Source organism: Podarcis liolepis, assembly GCF_965112155.1.
Source record: "Podarcis liolepis genome assembly, chromosome: 6".
In the NCBI taxonomy this organism is placed as follows: domain Eukaryota; kingdom Metazoa; phylum Chordata; class Lepidosauria; order Squamata; family Lacertidae; genus Podarcis; species Podarcis liolepis.
This window is the reverse complement of record NC_139559.1, coordinates 67,329,977-67,349,595: the sequence shown is the minus strand read 5'-3', so window position 1 is coordinate 67,349,595 and position 19,619 is coordinate 67,329,977. Positions and strand designations below refer to the sequence as shown.

Genomic DNA, 19,619 nt, shown 5'->3' with positions numbered 1-19,619 from the left:
TTACACAAAGCTTACATAGAGGTTAGACTGCTTCCAATCTTGATGAAGCATTCATTCTGACTTGTCTCCAGGGAGGTTTACCATCAATGAGCAATCATCCTGATGCCCAATTGCATGTAGGATATTTGTGCATTTTCCTGTGAACCATTCATTCACTCCACACTTTTCCTCCAAACCTCAAAAAGCCTTGTTACACCCGGGCAGCAGAACTCGCTTTTATTGTGCAAACCTAAATTTCTTGTATTCACGTGATGCTACCAACCTATTGCTACTAGTAGTGGTAGCAATAGAAGTAAAAGTAGTAGCAGTCATTTATCCTCTTATTAGTAGTAGTATCACTAGTCTAGGCACTATATGGTATACTCCGTTTTCTTCTATCTTGGTCTTCAACAACAAAAACTCATAGATTACACTGAATTCTTGACTACTTCAAGGTGAGAAAAAATGAAGCTTCTATCCCAAAGCAACTAATAGCTGCTATTGGTAATAGTCATACTATTATCCAAGGAACAGACTACACTGCATTTTAATAAATCTTTATTCGTTTTTTAAATACATTTCATTTTTATTCTGTAATCTAGCCACAGATGTTGAAGCACTCACTGGGTGTTTCTTGCCTGAGTTTTGACTGGTATATTGTTCCAGGTAATTCTCTTCAAAGAAAAATACAAACACATATTAGAAAACCAACAAGTGACAACAAGAACACAATTTTAACGACCCTAACATATAAAATGAGGAGCGTAATCACTTTGGGCTGTAAATAAACACAGATGCAGATTAGGTAATGGAATAATAAAGTCACCGTGTTCAATATACCTCCTATTTAATTCAGTTGCAAAACTTGTCATTGATTTTAATGCAGTTGGATTGCATCCATAATTTGCAGACTTATGTTTTAACTAGCCTGACATTTGAAGATTTTCTTGTTCACTGGTGTTCTAAAATTAGTATGCCTGAAATGAACCTTAAGAACTGTTTTTTCTTCTTCTTCTCCTTTAGAGTAATAATTATACTCTGTCACTTTCTGTCTTTGCACATTTTAAGCTACACGTAGCTTTCTACGTTGACACCACATCTTACCTTTGTCTTCAGCCTTTGAAATTCCAGCAATCTTATTGCCAGTTTGGATTTCAATTAACATTGTTAAACTGGAACCAAAAATAGCTTATGGCATGTTATTCTTTTCCACTGGGAAATGAATGACCTCCATTGTCTTTTAAACATGATTTGTAGGACTAAAAACTATCTAGCTTATTTCTCATTCCAGTATAACTCAGAGAGTCTTCTGTGGTTACGAGATAGAGAGGAATAGGAAGCACACTAGCCCATACTTCCTGTCCTCTGCATTTCTTCATACTAACATAAAGAAGGCTGATCGCCGAAGAATTGATGCTTTTGAATTATGGTGCTGGAGGAGACTCTTGAGAGTCCCATGGACTGCAAGAAGATCAAACCTATCCATTCTTAAGGAAATCAGCCCTGAGTGCTCACTGGAAGGACAGATCCTGAAGCTGAGGCTCCAATACTTTGGCCACCTCATGAGAAGAGAAGACTCCCTGGAAAAGACCCTGATGTTGGGAAAGATTGAGGGCACAAGGAGAAGGGGATGACAGAGGACGAGATGGTTGGACAGTGTTTGACCAAGCTGCAGGAGGCAGTGGAAGACAGGAGTGCCTGGCGTGCTCTGGTCCTGGGGGTCATGAAGAGTCGGACACGACTAAACGACTAAACAACAACAACAACAACATAATGTTGCAACTTCTCCTCTTTTGAGATGTGCAATCTCTTGATGCAAGGGCAGAACAGATGTATAAATAAAAGGAAGACCAGGGAACTGGAGGCGTGAGGCACTTGGGCTTCCTGTTCTCCTTTGTGTTCCTTAAAGTCTGAAGGTGAATTGATGCCATTTTCTTTTAGCAGATTTCACGATTGATTGTGGGCTATAATCATATAGGCATACAGAAGCAAAGAGAAAGCTAACAGAGCTGTTCAGGGCTGGGCATATGGAAACTCCCTCTCATGCAGCTGTTCAGGGGTCAAGATTGCTCTGCCCTGCAATGTGTTATATCTGTGGATGCCTTTGGGTACTTGCACACTTCAATAAATGTAAAATGTAGTTGCCAAACTGCTGACTGGAGACAGCCAATTTGAACACATTTCATCAGTATTAAAATATCCTCACTGACTTCCTGTGCGTTTCTGAGAATTATTCTTCTTTGGCGATCACTCATAGCCGAGTAAGATTGTCTTCCATAAACAGTTTTAACAATGAGTCCGTAAGTGACTGTGGAGGCCAATTCTGGAACCACATGTCTTTCCACAGTGGGGACATTGGTTTCCAGGCAGGAATTGATCACGGTGTGGATTTGCCAAGATTTGTCCTGAGTTTGAGTGTCTTCAAAGCCCATGACACCTTTGGTAAAGGCTGTACTCCAGTTGGAGCACTCGCAGGCCAGTGTTTCCCAGTTGTCAGTGTTTATCCTACTTTTTTTTTTTATTTGCCTTGAGACAGTCTTTAATCCTCTTTCGTTGACCACCAGTATTGCACTTTCCATTTTTAAGTTTGGAATAGAGTAGTTGCTTTGGAAGATGATAATCAGGCATCTGCACAACATGTCCAGTCCAACGAAGTTGATGTTGAAGAATCATTGCTTCAACATTGGTGATCTTTGCTTCTTTGTTTCTGAGAATACTTCACAGTCTTTAATACTGCATATGGTTTGAGGCCAGGAATAAGAAAAGGATAACTAATTGCATGTCGAGGTCCTCAGGGCCACCCCAATAACTCACACATCACACAGAATTTTTTGTTTAAGGTTTTTGGCATAATTTTGGCCACAACTTTATTAAAATACAAAAATGTGAGTGGTTGCTTAGGCACTGGTTGCGACTATCTGCCCCCACCATGGGGGACAGACTGACATCCGCATGATGCGAAAGTCAGAATAGGGGAATACACTTGGGGGGTAGTGAGGGAGCAGGGAACCTGCCCTCACCCCAAATGCAACCAGGAGCTCATTGCTATGGCCCGAGCCCCCTTGACAAAGTGGACAAGCAATAGTTAGCCCCCGATTCCTTTAACGGAATCCCTTGCAGCAGCAGCATTAGAGGGGCAGGCACAGCCAATCCATGCCCCTCAACCGACCAAACCATAAACCAATGCCTAACCACAACCTTACAAGTTGTGACAATTTGCTACGCAGTAGGCAAAAACCAAATGGCCCCAGCCAATCAGCCAGATGGACAAAATTCCTACCGGGCCCCTGCCCCAAGAGCTGACAACCCCATGACAGGCATAGCAAGGTCAAAGCGAACAACCCTAATTCTAGGGAGGGGGGGACGGGCAATCCGATGCATGGGCGAAAAAAGGAGGCCCTAGCCTCATGCAATGAGTTTTAGCATTTCTGGCTGTCAATCAACAAATGGCAACATTAACTTTTCCCAACAACAAGGGAAGCCCCAATCGCATCAGTGGCCAACGATCAATTAGCCCACCCCCAACTTTGGAGTGTCCTGGCGGCCCCCACTGCAGCACGTGCTCTCCATGAAGGAGAACACGCTTTCCCAAAAATGAAGCTGGTCATTGTGATCTTATTCAGTGGCTCTACTCTGCTTGTCACAGATTCAGAGGCTGGTTGCTGCTAGACACATGGGACCTTTTCATTATTGATGCCCCCAGTGTGGAAAAGAACCCCTAGAGATGTTCAACTCACACCATTTTTGGAAGGTTTTTTTTAATGCCAGAACAAAGCCCATTGTTACACAGAGTTGCTGCTGATGCCAGTTTGATTTTGATTAATGTAAGCCATCTTTTAAACTGTGTAAATTAAAAGGCAAGTAGTGTGTGCTTGTGTGATTTATTGACCAATTTATCAATCACCTTTTACATGTGCCTCAAAGTGATTTACAAACAAATCATAAAAAACAGTTTTCATAATTGGTTTTCAAAACAGTACAGAAACATCCGTGAAGATATGTTTAAAAACAGTACAAAAGGAACTCCTAATGCAGAGCCCTTTCCACCCAGCTCGAAAAGTTCATTGAAGCAAACATATCTGCAGCTGTTTCTGGAAAGTACAATAGTAGGCAATATTTCAGTTTATTTGCTCTCTCTTTTATCATTATTTGTGTAACTTGCTTTGAATATCTACAATTGAAAAATGAGTGAGAAATACTTCAAAATAAATAGATGGCAATCCCCCTCCACATTTCTTCAGTAGTTCTTGCTTTAGTTTCTAAAGTATGTGCAGAAAGTGAAGGTAATTCCTTGAAGGTGGGGGAGCAATGCCAGAACTGAATGCTGTGTTTCGACTTCTGTCGGCTGCTTTTTCAGGCTACTGTCCTACTTATTTCCCGTCTCTTGCATTTAGAACTGCTCTTTAAAAATCTACTAGCTTAGATAACACATATCTGAAAAACAGAGGCTGTCATTTGTCAGAAATAAAACCTTAAACACTCAGTGCTGTTCTCTCCCCCCCCCTTTTACTTTCCATAACTTTCATGAATTTCAAGCCCAGAATTTAGGCCTAGACACTTGTCTGTCTCTTATCATATCTAAATCTATTTGTAAGGTGCTCAGCACTTCATCCAGTGAATGAAGAGATAGCCAGCATTATTTCAGAGTAAGAGAGAGGCATTGTGGGAATGTTAAGGATTATCAAGCCTTCTGAGTGTCCCTATCTGGAAATTATTTGTTAATGAGTGGAAAGTCCAGCAACATCAATCGAACTGAATGATCTGAGATTTGCTGTATTTATCTCTCAAAAACAATAAGGCAAGTAGAAATGTGTTCAAGTGATAAGATTCATAGAGCCATTACCTCACAGAGCAGGAATTTTCTGGAAAATCTCTACAGCTACATGAACAGACTGTATTTGAGTCAGATTTAAAAGGAAACGCAGAAGCCATCCTGTAAATGTAATTATGTCCATAAAGGTCCAAATAGTTTAGGAGGCTATAATACCAAGTTCTCCCCATGAGGATAGGGTTAAAGTCAAGTGAAGTCTGAAGCAAAACTGACTTTGTACTCAGATCAGTTCACAGAAGACAATAATTCAACCTGTCAGTGCACCCCAAGTATATATATTTCAGTTGCTTAGCCTCACTGACAGGTTCTAGTCAGGGGAGATTTAGGATTGCAAATGTTAACCCTGAGTTAGCAGTGCAATGTTCAGGAAGACAGTTTGCGATCATTTATCTGATGGGCATCTCAATTGTACCATTTTTCACAGAACAAAGGGGTCATACAGAATACAGCTGAGGAGCAACTGAGGGGCAACTGAGTCAATTCTATAGCAAACAAGAACAGAAGGGGAAAGTCTCTTGCCAAGCAGATTATATCAGGTTATACTGCAAGTGGATTACATTAGATTTATATTGCAAATGGTTTAGGTTAGAAATGATGGCTGGGGTCAAAAGGCCCTCACAACTAGTTCCACATGCTCAGAAAGGGATCTGGGCTGCCTTGTGCCATAAGACAAACCCTTTTGAAATGTAGGAGATTTTCAAAAGCAGTTTTTGTATCATATAAGACAGCGGTTCCAAAACTTGAGCTCTTTGGATGAAAGGCAGAGAATCTATCTATCTAAATTTAATCTCCAATGTACTAGCCCAGATCTGAACTCCACACATCCTTTGCAGTTAATGCTTATTACTTCATTGCAAACATATTGAACAGCAAACATAAAACGCACTTGCCAACAATGTCTTATTCCTTTAAGGCAGGCATAGGCAAACACGGCCCTCCAGATGTTTGGGGACTACAACTCCCATCATCCCTAGCTAACAGAACCAGTGGTCAGGGATGATGGGAATTGTAGTCCCAAAACATCTGGAGGGCCGAGTTTGGGGATGCCTGCTTTAAGGGCTCAAAACAGGAGTCCACCAAAATGTTTTCCATGTTCACTTCACCCTCACCCTCAGAGCTAGCTTTCTTCGGACGTTATGGAGTGGAGTGTTGAGAAAAGTGCTAAGCTGTGTCAGCTCACATCAATGCATGGAATTATGCATGTGATATATTTATTTTTGTTATATATTTTTTAAAAAGTTTCATATCCACAACCCACCCTCACCCCTGACACCTACCAGGAACCATGTGACTTGAAAGGTTTTGGGAAGTAAAGCATCTGCTTAACAGAGACACAAGTCTCTCATTTTCCTGTTTTGAAGTAGTCAAGTCCACAAACCTCCCATGCTCAGAATCTGCGTTTGGGTTGGATGAGCCCCAGGTTCTTGGGCTGCTTATCTGGGTCTTATCTAGTTTACGCGAATCTCTGGAGCCTAAAAATGGAAATATTTGGACAAGAACATATAGACACCACTAGTCTTTCAGGCAGGATTTCTGTAAACCCACTCCATCTGAGAACCAGAAACACAGATTCAAATAATGTAGGGATGCCTTTTCAGAGGTGGAGAGAGAGATTTCAGGAGGGAAGATTTTCATCTAGGCTTAAATGCCCCATTTTAAAGGAAAAACCTGCTTACATAGCTCCTTACTTAACCAGTGAGACTTAATGGGGCTCTACATTTTTCACCCCATAGCATATCTTTGCCTCGGAGCAAGCAACATAATGATTAACATGACTCATAAAAAGACTTGGAATTTCAGGAAATTAACAGGTGCTTTCCAGCAACAGCCTGACCTTTTATATTTTTCAACAGCTTTAGTGAAATGTCTTCATGGGAAATGTATTCATAACTACATCTTACATTGGTTTATATGGATGTATACATTACCCAACACTTTCTGCACTGGACCACCCACTCACACATCAAACTCTCATTCTGCATGCATGAAATCTGGCAATGCTTATAAAATGGAAACTCATAATGTTTTCATAATTAATATTGGCATTCTGTAATTTGAAAAAAAAATCAATACCATTTGAGACAGGAAAAAAATGGAATCTTATTGAGAAATTTGATATGTAATTAATTATAGGAATGCATGAAATTCTCCCAATCCAGTCGCCTTCTACTCAGACACAAAAGTAGAATAAATTAGATGAAAGTAATTAATGGTTCTAATAAATTCTAATAAACACTTTAATCTTATCCAAACGTGGAAAATGAGCATACTTTCATTCATTTTGCGTAGATGTAATTTATCTTTAAAATACTATTAAATCCTTTGTAAAAATAGAATTCAGCTATTGCACTGGAATTATATTTGTTTTTGATGTTCACGTCAGGATATTCAATCACAGTCTATGAATAATCAGATCTCTGTTCCGTATTGCAACTAAGTCTAACTATACATAACTGTAATAGATGCTCATTGGTTTCTCCCTGAGGCTGTGATCTGTCCTCTTTAGTACTTTTAAAACACACAATGCACATTGATGGTTCCAGAAGGTGGAAGATTTAAGTATTTATTTATTTGGGAGCTGCCTAGGGCAGTGGCATGAGCTGGAGGGCTCTTTACTAGTCATGAACAGCCTATGACAAGAAACTGAGATAGTGGATGTTGTTGAATGCATCCCAATCTCTGAGCTTCAGGAGTGCCAGTTTGGTTTTCTTGGAATGAAGGTCAGTGGAGACTGTGGTATCTTTAAGATATATGGTTTCATTTACACAGAGAGATATATACAACCTGAACATAAGATGGGAGGGCTCATAGCATTAACGGGTTTTGCTTCTCCATTAAGTTTTCAGGTGAGAAGGGTGCCAAAAGACATAGCCATGCATGCACAGAGCAAGAAGCCTCTTTCTTTATATCTTCCAGTCAGCGCTAAACATGCAGCATAGCCCTGGCTATTCTTCTCCTATTCAGAAAAATACGTTGCCTCCAGTCAGATGAAGGGGTGGGGAAAACGTCTATCACTCATCATAGCTCAGTTGTCTCCAAGGCAACATGGCCAGTTGAGGCCATTATCTTACAAAGCGACTAGTTTGACCAGTTTAGCAGATTCCATCTTGTACAGGCCCCCATTTTGCAGATACACATCTAATCACTACTAATGATTATCTAAGAAACCTCCAATGACAACTTAAGATTAGTAGGGTTCATTTGAATGGTATGGTGTCATTTTTTTCACCTATGAGGGATTTATGGAATTAGGCCTACACGTTCCATAAGCACCAACCCTGTACCTCAGGGTTTTGCACCATGTTCCCACATGGAAGAGCAATGAGAGCATATAGCTACTCCAAGCTGACAGGGAAACGGTCAGTCAGGATTGCGCATCTCTGGTAAAACCCTATACATATGCCCCTTCAATTTGCTGGTTAATGTGTGGGTCCAAAGGAGCTGGAGTGGCCAGTGCATATGGTGGTGGTGGTGGTATAAGAATGGGCATGGTGCAGCTTAAACCCCCTCATATATGTGTTTGAGCCTTGTTGTATCTCCTCATTACAAAGGCATAGATCTTGTGATAAAAATCTATAAGAAAAAAACCCCAGCCCTCCCATTCCTACACACACACACACACACACACACACACACACACACACACACTGCTGTTTCCCAGTGAAGCTTCAGGATTATTTAGTAAATGTCACCATATGCATGAAAACATTAGGTAGGTAGCCAACACTGGGCATTTTCTGGTTTTGTTTGCAAATGAAACTTTGTTACAGTGTGTATTGAGCAAGGATTAATTATCCCCAAATATTCATGTAAATGAGAAAAGAGGCGGTCTAGACATATTGGTACCTGCAGCAGTAAATGCAGATGAAGCTGCATGCATGATGAGAAAAATAAAAATAATCTACCACTTAGCCTTTAAGGAAACCTCAATGTATGCCACTTCGCTTATCTAAAGACAAAGCCGTCCGAAAAGCAAGAGTTAGTTTACACATGGATGCCCTTTATTTTTATGAGATCCATTCATGGTGTTGGAACATTTGGTGATATTGGAGAATACGGGGATTAGAGTTCCTTCTGCCAACCCCCATTTCTCCATTAACTCCATTCCCATGTGCTCACATGGGAGGGCTGGGCTTATGATCCATGTGTGTTTTTCCCGCCATGTAGTACATTGATGGGTTCCAGATACAGAACTCTGGGATTTAAGCAAACAAAAATCGAAGAAATTTTGATCTGCATAAATACGGAAAAGGTCAAAATGTGCAGGGCAACTATTTCCCTTCTGGGGCCATAATTCACAACTTCATTTGTGATTGTTCTGAGGGATTTGATGTTCAGTCTAGTATGGTGGCTCTTCATAGATACATAGAATTGGAAGGGATCCCCAAAGGTCATTTAGTCCAACTCGCTGCAATGCAGGAATCTCAACTAAAGCATCCATGACAGATGGCCATCCAACCTCTGCTTAAAAACCTCCAAGGAAGGAGATCTCCAAACCTCCCGAGGAAGTCTGTTGTGCTGTTGAATGCTGTTCTTCATGGGCATTCCTCTTCTTCTGTACTTAACTATGTCTCCATGAATTACTTTAGTTGCTGAGAGAATGCCAGTAATATTCAAATTATGGCCACTGCTGCCTGCATGATATGTTCACAATGGGTGCAAAAAAATAATTTCCCCTGTACTCTTAATTTTTGACCACACTGAGGGTCAGAACCTCAGGCCGAAGGCACCAGATTTAGCACTGCCACACAACATAGCACCTAGTCATTGGTAAGGTTTGTTACCTGAAATAAAATGCTCCCACCACTTCACATGCTGGAAAATGGGTGGATTGTTGATTTGGCAGTTTATGTGATGGCGCCATGTAAAAGAGCGAAGTGTAACATACACCTAAATATAAAAATCCCCTGCCTTTTAGTTTCAACGTATTATGCTAGGACGCTTTTTCTTGACAGGCTGCAATTCAATGCCTACTTATCTGGGAGTTAGTAGGATCTACACCAGAATGTGTAGAGTTGCACTTTCAATCTCGCTTGGCTGCTTTGTCCAGAATAGCCTTCTCCGACCTAGGACCCTCCACATGCTGTTGGACTACAACTCCCATAATCCCTGGCCATTGACTAAACTGGCTGAGGCGGATGGAAGTTGTAGTCTGAAAGTTCTAATGGCATCAGGTCAGGGAAGCCTGGTTTATAATATGCATTCTGTTTAGCAACACATCTCTTCCACTAGCTGCCCTGCATTAATGATCCCTCATGCACACAAATAGAAGGAAAGAAGGCATGTTGAATGTGTGAAAACACCCTACATTGGGAAGCAAGGTCTTCCATCACTCTGTAAAGTAAGAATGAATGCAAATCTCTTTTCCAATAGGGAAAATGTGTATTCTATTTAGCAAAAATCATATCTGCTGTGGGGAAAAAAACTGATTTTTGGAAGAATGGGTAATAAAGGCAGCTGCTCTAATCAGCATGTCCAGGCTTTGAATGTGAATTGATAGGCAAGCCTACAATCTCAGCCTTGCATTCTGTCAGCTCATACAGTAGTCTTCTTCTTTCCAGAAGAACAAAAGGAGCTCTCCTTTCCACCAGGCACTGTCTAATTATGTAAGGAAAAAAGTGATTAACTGATTATGATGAATAAATTAATCTCTGAGGAGTTGTATGAATTCAGACATTTCTAATTAGTATGATTTTCATGGGGCATCTCAAAACATCCTCTGTTCCTATTAGCAATGATTAACAGAACAATAAGTAATTTTTGGCAGCTCCTTGCAAAATTATTAGAATCAACCTGGGAGACCTAGATTAGGGATTCACGAGGATTTGCCGCTGATTGATGATGAGGGAATGACAAGTACCAAAGGCCTCCCCAATGAAGGCACCCATGTCTAATGATGTTAATAAGTAGCAGTGCAACTGGTACATTTGCCATCCTGTCAACTACCCTTCTGCTAAATCCAGTGTCTTCATTCAGTTCAATTCATAGTGCAATAGGTACCATGTATCAGATTAGCAGGATATACGTCTGGCAATGTTGCAACCAAGTCATTTCTCTGAATAAGCCAGTCATTTCTAACCTGTTCTTCAGTGCTAGCAAACTTGGATATGAATCATGTATCATGAATCAAATAATGTAGGGACTTGAAAAAAAAATTCCATCACACTAGACACACGCGCGCGCACACACACACACACACACACACCAGAGCTCCATCACATGTTGTTCTGGAGCAGGGGTCAGCAAGCTTTTTGGGGGGTGGGCTGGTTCACAGCACCACAAACCTCTTGGTGGGCCAGAGTGCATGTGTGTGCATGCATGCGCATACAGCAGAGGGGCTTCTCTCGGGGCTTGCGCTTGGCCAGCTCAGCCCAGCCCCCTTCCTCCTCTCAAACATGCACAGCTGCCGTTCATCCATTGGCCAGGGCCTCAAACCTTTGCAGGCGTCTGGCCGGCAATTTGCTGCACCAGGAGGAGGGAGGAGGGAGGTGGTTCCGCCGCAGTGATGGAGAGGGGTGGGAAAATATTGACGGTGGTGGGGAAGGTGCTTGCTCCACACACAAAAACCATGGAATCCCCACGCTGATCCACGGAACCAGCCATGGGCCGGTTCTGGGAGGCTCATGGGCCAGAACTGGCCCATGGGCCTTAGGTTGCCGACCTCTGTTCTGGAGGGTCCTTCATCTTTCGGAAGCATCTTTTTAGGATACAGGGGGCTGTAGTAATGAGGGAGCCAACAAGTCCCATTGTGCAAATCAAGTATTACTTATTTATTTAATAAAATTTATACACCTCTTGATTGTTAAAAAAACCCCACACACCTCAACGAATTTTACATGAAGGTCCATTTCTGGAAGAAGTCTTTCAGAGTCTGTATCTTGGTGAAACCCCAATGTGCTGGCTCTTGCTTGCATGTGGGTCTGTGCACAATCATGGCACTCAGTTGTGCAGGTGTCCCAGACATACACATTCCCTACCTGACAGTAGGCCCTTGTGCTTTTGCCTCAGACAATCAATGATCAACATGGTCAAAGGAAAAGACATAATGTCAGGGTTGGAGCAAAAAGTGTACCTCTGCTGCTCTAGAATAAACACAGTAACATATTGCATTAGCAGTATACGAGTAGTGCCAGATTGTGTGCAATTTATATTAATTTACATTTGTATCCTGTTTCTCTGAGCTTAGCACTGATGCTTAAAAAAAAAACATGTAAAAGGCTAGTGACATAGTATGATTGGGAAGTTCTTCTAAACAAGTGCCATCAAAATAAATGGAAACTATGCAAGATAAAGCACCAAATTTTTAAACCCACCTTCCCAAGCTGCTTATTTGGAGAAAGAAGTCTAAACTTTTAAGAGGGTCGTGCATATGTCATTGCATGCAGAATATGTCGATTGCTCCTGTAGGTTCCACATGTGCAATGGGAAATGAGCATTTATTGCTTCATAGCAGGGTAAGGTAAAGGTAAAGGAACCCTGGACGGTTAAGTCCAGTCAAAGGCAACCATGGTGTGCAGCGCTCACTTGTGGCCAGCATGACTAAACAGCTTCTGGTGCAATGGGACACCAGGACGAGTGCCAGAGTGCATAGAAACACCGTTTACCTTCCCGCCGCAGTGGTACCTAATTATCAAATTAGTATGCTTTTGAACTGGCAGGTTGGCAGAAGCTGGGACAGAGTAACGGGAGCTCACTCTGCCGAACAGATTCGAACTGCCGACCTTCCGATCAGCAAGCCCAAGAGGCTCAGTGGTTTAGACCACAGCGCCACCCACACCGCTCATCGCAGGGTACACCCTTTTGTACATGGAAGCTTCTCTGACCCCAAGGCTGCCGAGTTTCTGTGGCTAATTACACAGTTATGAAGTTTAGAATCAACATTTGAACCAAGTTATACAAATTCCATCCGTGTTTTTTTATTGGGGGGGGGGGGTTGTTTGTTGTTGCATTGAAAAAAGCATCGCTTCCAACCTCCAACTGTTTTAAATACCTATTATGCTGTCCTGTCTGACACCACCACCTTCTACTACTTCAAAGACAAAGAGCATTTATTAACATTCGTTCATTCTACCTTTTTTATATATAGTTGCAGAAAGTTTTGGGGGTTTTTTTGAGAAACTATAAGCATGTTAGGTTAACCCATTTCCTTTCAATGTGAGATGAGAGCAGGAACATTTCCATCAGTGAGCATTGCTCTCAGGAATATAGTGTTCACTATTTAAACTATATTACGCACTTGTAAATTGATGCAATGAAGGTCATGTCACTTTCCTGTTGCGCTATCATGCCAGAATATGCAAAGTTATTCAAGAGGGGGGAAATTGCAATGTCTTCAATGCCAGCAAGGAGTTGCCTTGTCAATGTGATTCTGGACATGACTAAAAAGGAATGGCTGAATTGCATTTTTAGCTAGGTTTATTGAAAATAGACATTTTAATGGATGTTGAACTCTGCAGACCTCAAGACTTTATCTTTCTTTAGCTTTTAAACACCACCCTATAATTCAGCACTATCAGCCGCCACCTCTTTCATTTTATCATCCACAGGTGAATACATTTGTTGAAAACATGATTTTCAGGTGTTTTATGCAAGTTGGAACTGTCAGAAAGCACAAAGGAAGAGGGGAATGTATGACAGTTGTTCAAGGAAAGGGCATTTGTAATAGTGATTTATACCATGCTGCTAAGTAACAAAGGAGACCTACCTAAAGGGCAAATCATGTAGTCACTAGGAAAATGTTTCTGAATTTATGATGTTGTACCTAAGTGGTGTTATCTAAAAGTGGGCTCTTGCTCTTATGTTTATCTCAATGGCATGGCTGTCTTAGCGGCATGGCTGTTTGAACCCATACCTGGGGAAATATGAGAAATCAAGAACAATGTGGAAGGAGAACCCTCTTGGCAGAGTCAGCCAAGTCTTCTGATGGTTGTGGTCCTGACCATGTAATCAAACTCCAGAGGGTGAAGCCATGGATTCAGAGTGGGAGAGGCAATTGCCCTCTGCTGATGTACATCCTAGAGTAACAGCAGACCATTGTGCAAGTGCCTCTCTGGCCAGAGAAAGTTGTGTTGCTCTACTCTTACTCCATCCAAGAATCCTTAGTGAAACACCACTATCTCCCACTCTGTTGGTGTCAACAGCTTAAGAAAAAGCAGAAGCACTTTGAATGGAGAGACTGCTGTCATGGAAGGTGGAGATTTAGCTCTCATTTAAGACTGAGGATGATGGTCATTGAAACAGCACCTTACAGAGCTGCTCTAGGTGCCATTGAAGCCTTGTTACCATACTGCTGGAGCTGTTGCTCAAAACAGATCAGTTGTCACTTGCTGGGGAGGGGGGAGAGAGTTTCCATATGGACTAATAGTCTGGGCTTTTTGCATCAGTTCTGCTGTAGCTCCGAGGCATATTGAAACCCAGCCTAAGGCACGATTCGACAACTCTCATGCAAATACCCAGCTCTGATTAAAATGTGGTAAGTTCTGATACAAAGCAAGTTCTCATAACATTTGCATTTTAAAAAGCGCTCTTAGATGTGTCATAGGACTTCCCTTTCTTGCTCTTAATTAATATTTTGGAAGAGCGTGGTAGGATATTATATCAACTGCTGACCGTCTGACGACACACCAGTGGTTATGCTGTTTGGAGTGGCTTTCAAAGTTGCTAAACTCCAAAAAGGACTTGTATCTGATAAAGAAAATATGCGTAAGGTAGGATATTATAGTGTTATATGTAGTTGGTTTGTATCCCACTTCCTTTCAAGGCACTTTACTATCTGGCCCAAAGGACTTGGCGACGCTTTCCATTTGGCATATAGAAACCAAGTGGACTGGCAGCTGACACTTTCTTCAACAATGGTGTCAAGAAAGAGTTCTCCACAACACCTGAGAGCAGCAAGGTGTTAAGCACAAGACAGGTCAACATGGTGTTTACAACTCTTGCCATCCAACAGAGGGAAATGGCTAGGTAGGTTGCCAGCAGTGTCACTTCAACATCCCCTGCCTGAAGTAGCCATCTTGCCCTGCCTTACGTTTGGGTGAGCCCTGCTTTAATACAACATAAGGCAGTATATATGGGTGCCCAGATGGAACCTTAAGCTGACCTCAACCCAGACTTGCTGAAAGGTTGGTACATCATGTAAACTACTTAGAAGCCAAATCATCATCATCACCACCACCCTCAGAACCTGTTCTGGGATGACTCAGAGCCATTCTGAGCTCCTCAGAGGAAGCGTAGAGTGTTATAAAATGAAAACAAACACCTCTGGATTAAGTTACATTTGGTGGAAGTATTCCATTTTTATCTAAAAAAAATTAATGTTAGATCATTGCTACTTTGTTTGCCCTAGCTAAAGGCATTCATATTTACTGAGATTATTCTGCATAGCCTATTGTATATTTTTTAAAAATGATTTACTCACTGCTATAGCAGAACATTTAAGAGGAGAAAACAGGATATGATCCCCCACAGGTAACCATTGACGTGTTTGTCACTTGACACTAATCTGGAGAGAGGCATTACAAAAGGAGAGTTGACAGATGTACATGTGAGAGCCACGGAAGAACCAGGAGACCTCATTGTTATCGGCACTGCATAATACAATGCAGAATGAATTAATTATGATGATTGCTTAAAATGTACCTTTTTGTGTAATAGCACTAATTATCAGCAACCCTTTACAATGAGTGGGTAATCATTTCTAATTCCTCCAGCATTCATTGTGGTAACATTAATCACGATGAGCTCATTTGGTTTTAATGTGAATATAATATGTGATACCACAGGAATTCTATTGTAATCTAGCAGTAAATAATGCTCACTTACTGCTTGAATGTTAGCAAGAATTCCTTTGTTAGACGGTGAATGCTGGTTGGTATGCATCCTCCCATAGCGTTTGCTTGTTTGCTCAAACGTTTGTTGGAAACGTTTGACGCAGCACAGCCTGCCACTCGTAGCTCGGAGGAGAATTGTGCTTGAGGCCATCTGGAAATTCCATTGCCATTTTGGACCAAGCTGAATGGACAACACTGGCATGCTGGCATTGACTTGGAGAAGTGGCTTTGGGTTCCTTTAAATTAACATGGAATAAAAGGAGGTCTGAAGACATAGCAATTATGACACACTTGTATAGTTATTGTGTTAATTACTATACTGCAGAGTTGCCTTTATGCCTTTATTGGAGAAGGGCCATAGCATCTGCTCCGCTGCATGCAGGAGGTCCAATTCCAAGCATCTACAGTAGAGTTGAGAGAAACCCCTTTCTGAAATCCCGGTGAGCTGCTACCAGTGATTGCAGATAATGCTAAGCTAGGTGGACCAATGGTTTGGCTCAGTATAAGACAAATTCTTCTGTTCCTATGAGATTGCCAAGTCAGAATCTGCCCTGACTATGACAACCATATTTACAGGGAAAACAGATTGAATATTTTAAAACTTGTGAAATGAGCATGGGCAGGTATGGTATGGATGCATTTTCCTTCTCAAGAATCTTGGCCAGGAGCTTCCTTGTATTTAATCTACTAATTAAGATAAAAGACCTCACCTTCTCATGACATTCGAAAACCACATTCTCTTGTTACTAACAGGCAACACAGATCACCACACACACATTCACGTTATTAATGTTAAGTCAGAGACAAAGGGTGATCAGGTGCCCTCTCTTAATCTTGCCTACAATAATGTAATACTTCTTGCTTTTTTTTTTGCACGGTTTCCCCTTCTCCCATAAAATGTCTGTTTGTTTTGCCACCCCAAAAAATCCTTGCCATGACTAACTGCCTCTTCCGTGGAGAGTAGAGGTCCTTGCCATGTGTGTGAGAGAGGAAGGAGAGAATGATAAGCTCCTCCTGTCTTTTCCTTCATCCTTCTTCCCATTGGTCCTCTAGTTGACTTCCTGTCCCCTCCCTTTTCTCACTCATCTTCCCACCCTTTTTCCTCAGCTTGTTTTCTTCCATACATCTACCCCTTCTTATTCCCTTCATTCCCATCCCTTCTGTCGCATCTTTTCTTAGTATAGTTACTCCTTTTGTGTTTCTCCATTTCTTGCTTTCCCCTCTTTCCACCCCTCTTCTATCCCACTTTTCTCTTTGTGTGCACACTGTTTCTCATCTCCCCCCAACTAGCTAATTCAGGTGGGAATAGTCTTTGGTCTCCCGCATCTTGCTGAACTACTTGTTGGGGCTGATAGAAGTTGTGGTTCAGCAATATCTGGATGACCAATGCTTCCCCACTCTTGAGCCATCCCATGGCAGCACTTACTCTCATCACCTCCATATACATGTTTATTCATAGGATGTGCCTCAAAGGAAAACCCACATACACAAAGGAAGGCCCATGTACACAACGCTCTTCCAAAAAAAGGCTTGGCTTTAATAACATGTCTTTCTGCAGCATGTGCATGCATATTACAAATAGGAGAAGGAAAATGTTCAGAATGACCGCTCCCCGCTTAAAATGGGGGGCGCCCTTTGCGTGGACGCGTGCAGCCCCTAGATCTGGAGCGGCTCCAACAGCATAGGCTTGGCTTTGCCTTCCCTCAGGTGGGATACCTGGAGGTCTCCGCCTACCTCAGTCAGTTGTCCAATCCCACCTGGGGGAAGTGTTGCCAAGGAGACCAGGCCAGGTAGGGGAGGGATTACCTGCCCACACAATAGAGGGAGGATCTTACCTAGGAATCCACACTTGGCTCCAGAGCTTCTCCCACCCTACCCACCCTCAGTTAAGGTCTTATTTTGCAGGTTAACTTTTCTTCACAGGTTTTGCAGGTTAACTTTTCTTCACAGGTATGCGGGCGCTGCTACGTTAAGCTCGCTGTTAAAGGGCCGGAAAGGAATTTCCCTGCATTGGCAGGTTTCGCCTTTCCCGTAGCAAAACGTCACAACTTTGGCGGTATCAGGCCTTGGGCGGAATCCTTTTGTCCATCTTCCTCTTGCGGCGGCGATACCAGGGTTCCCCATTAAAGGGGTTTTCTGGAGGGAGGCTTTGGCCATACACCGAAAGGTCATCATTGCTCCCTCCTGCGGCGGCGGCGTTACGGGGGCGGCCATCTCTGCTTGAACATATGTTCTCCAGAGCCGGCCCATCCCCCCCACACACACTGGATAACCCTGATGCTCCCTAGGTCCCCGGCTGGGGACCAGGGAGGGAGAACGCCCAATGCCTGAGCCAAGGTCTACCCACATTTGAAATTTAATAAAGTTGTGGCCAATTTAATCCCATAGCACGTTGTCTTGAGTCGTTATTCACATGACGGGGGGACCGTGCAGGATCTGGGGACTCCGCCTGTCCACGCAATAGTTTTTGTGAAACTTATTTCCTCCGATTCATATGGAAGAGATCCTTGTCCCCTTTCATGTTTGTGGGCCTTTTTTATTCACTAACAGATCATTTTTTCTTGAGGTATCAGGTGTGGGTTTGCTTGTGTTTAATCTCCTCCTTTAGCTATCTTACACCGTCTCTTACACAGTTTCCAACTGTATCAGTAAGCAGCCACAAGGAATGTTCAGTTACTGAATTTGGATCGCTAGAAGGTTATAAGCACTATCAGCATAAATACAGCATACTCGATGGAGCAGTCAGGGATCATGGTTATCTTGTGGGCTATATCTGATAATGTAGTCAGAATTGGCTACTTTCTGACACTGGTAAGGGCAAGTTAAGTTTATTTAGAACAGGTGTGGGGGAACCACTGACCCTCCAGATGTCACTGAACTGCAACTTCTGAAAGCCTATTCTTGGCGATGCTTCCTAACCAGATCAACACTTTCAGCAACCCCTGAAGAATGACCAAAAGGGAGGCACCATTTGATGCTTTAAAAAAAATGTTCACAGATCAGTGCTATTTTTTTTATATAAGGTAAGTGTTAGAGCTGCAAAGGTTTTCTGTTCGTATCTGACAAGCAAGGATGCATTGTTAGTGTGCGAGTATAATCATTGCCCAGGGGTTCCACCCTATACAAAACCCTTGCTTGCACACTTGTTCATAGATGGCAAGACACTGTTAGGAAGAAAGAGATGGACCGGTGCAGGGTGCATTTTTCACTCATTAAAGTCAATGAGGAAACCCCCAATTGATTCACCAGAATTAGGATTGTGCTATAGCTAAGATTCTCCAATGGCTCTGCTGATACAAGCTTCATTAATTTAATGTTCACATGCTGTGTGAGTCCTGAGGGTGGCCTATAAACATTAAATGGTTTATTTCTAGGCAACATCTTTTGGGAAATACAATATCCTCAAATATCATTTTAATCTGAACCCTGTGAATTCCATAGTAAGAAAATGCTTGATTTTCAATTGCCTTTGTATTTGGTGCATGCCTTACCTTGGTGCAGTGATTGAATGCCTTCTCTGTTTTGTAAAAAATAATTTAAAAAAATTCAACAAATGTAAGTTGCAATATTTGAATTAAAAAATCATTTAGTACACAGGGAATAAAAACAAAACACACATGTACCAACAGTTATATTTTGTTTATCCTTGAGTTTCTTCCTGTCATTCTTGATTCAATTCTGGTTCAACAATATATGAGCTTTGCAACAGGGATTGTGGATGCAAAAGAGTTAACAGTGAATGCTTTTCTTTAGTAAGTGAGTCCACTGTTTCCTATAGATGCTACAAAAACCCAAGCAAACCTTAAGTTCCTAATAGGCTATAGTTACAGCTTGACATGCTTGCATCTAATTGTGCTGCTGATCAGAGTAGAATGAACTCACTGATACTAAGAAATAAGAGAAGCCAGGGCAAAAGAAAGTCCTGTGTTCACAAAGGAAACCCCACTCCCATAAATTTCATGAAACCAATTGGCTGAAAC

The 19,619-nt window shown here is 42.0% G+C and overlaps 1 long non-coding RNA gene across 1 annotated transcript; it reads right to left on the bottom strand.

Annotated features, from left to right (window-relative positions):
• Window positions 1-581: 581 nt before the first annotated feature.
• On the bottom strand, window positions 582-19,351 carry LOC310710155. Its single transcript, XR_014527874.1, has 3 exons — window positions 19,263-19,351; window positions 15,632-15,875; window positions 582-651 (listed from the first exon to the last, which is right to left on the bottom strand). It is a non-coding gene; the product is annotated as an uncharacterized lncRNA (long non-coding RNA).
• Between the last annotated feature and the right edge of the window lie 268 nt (window positions 19,352-19,619).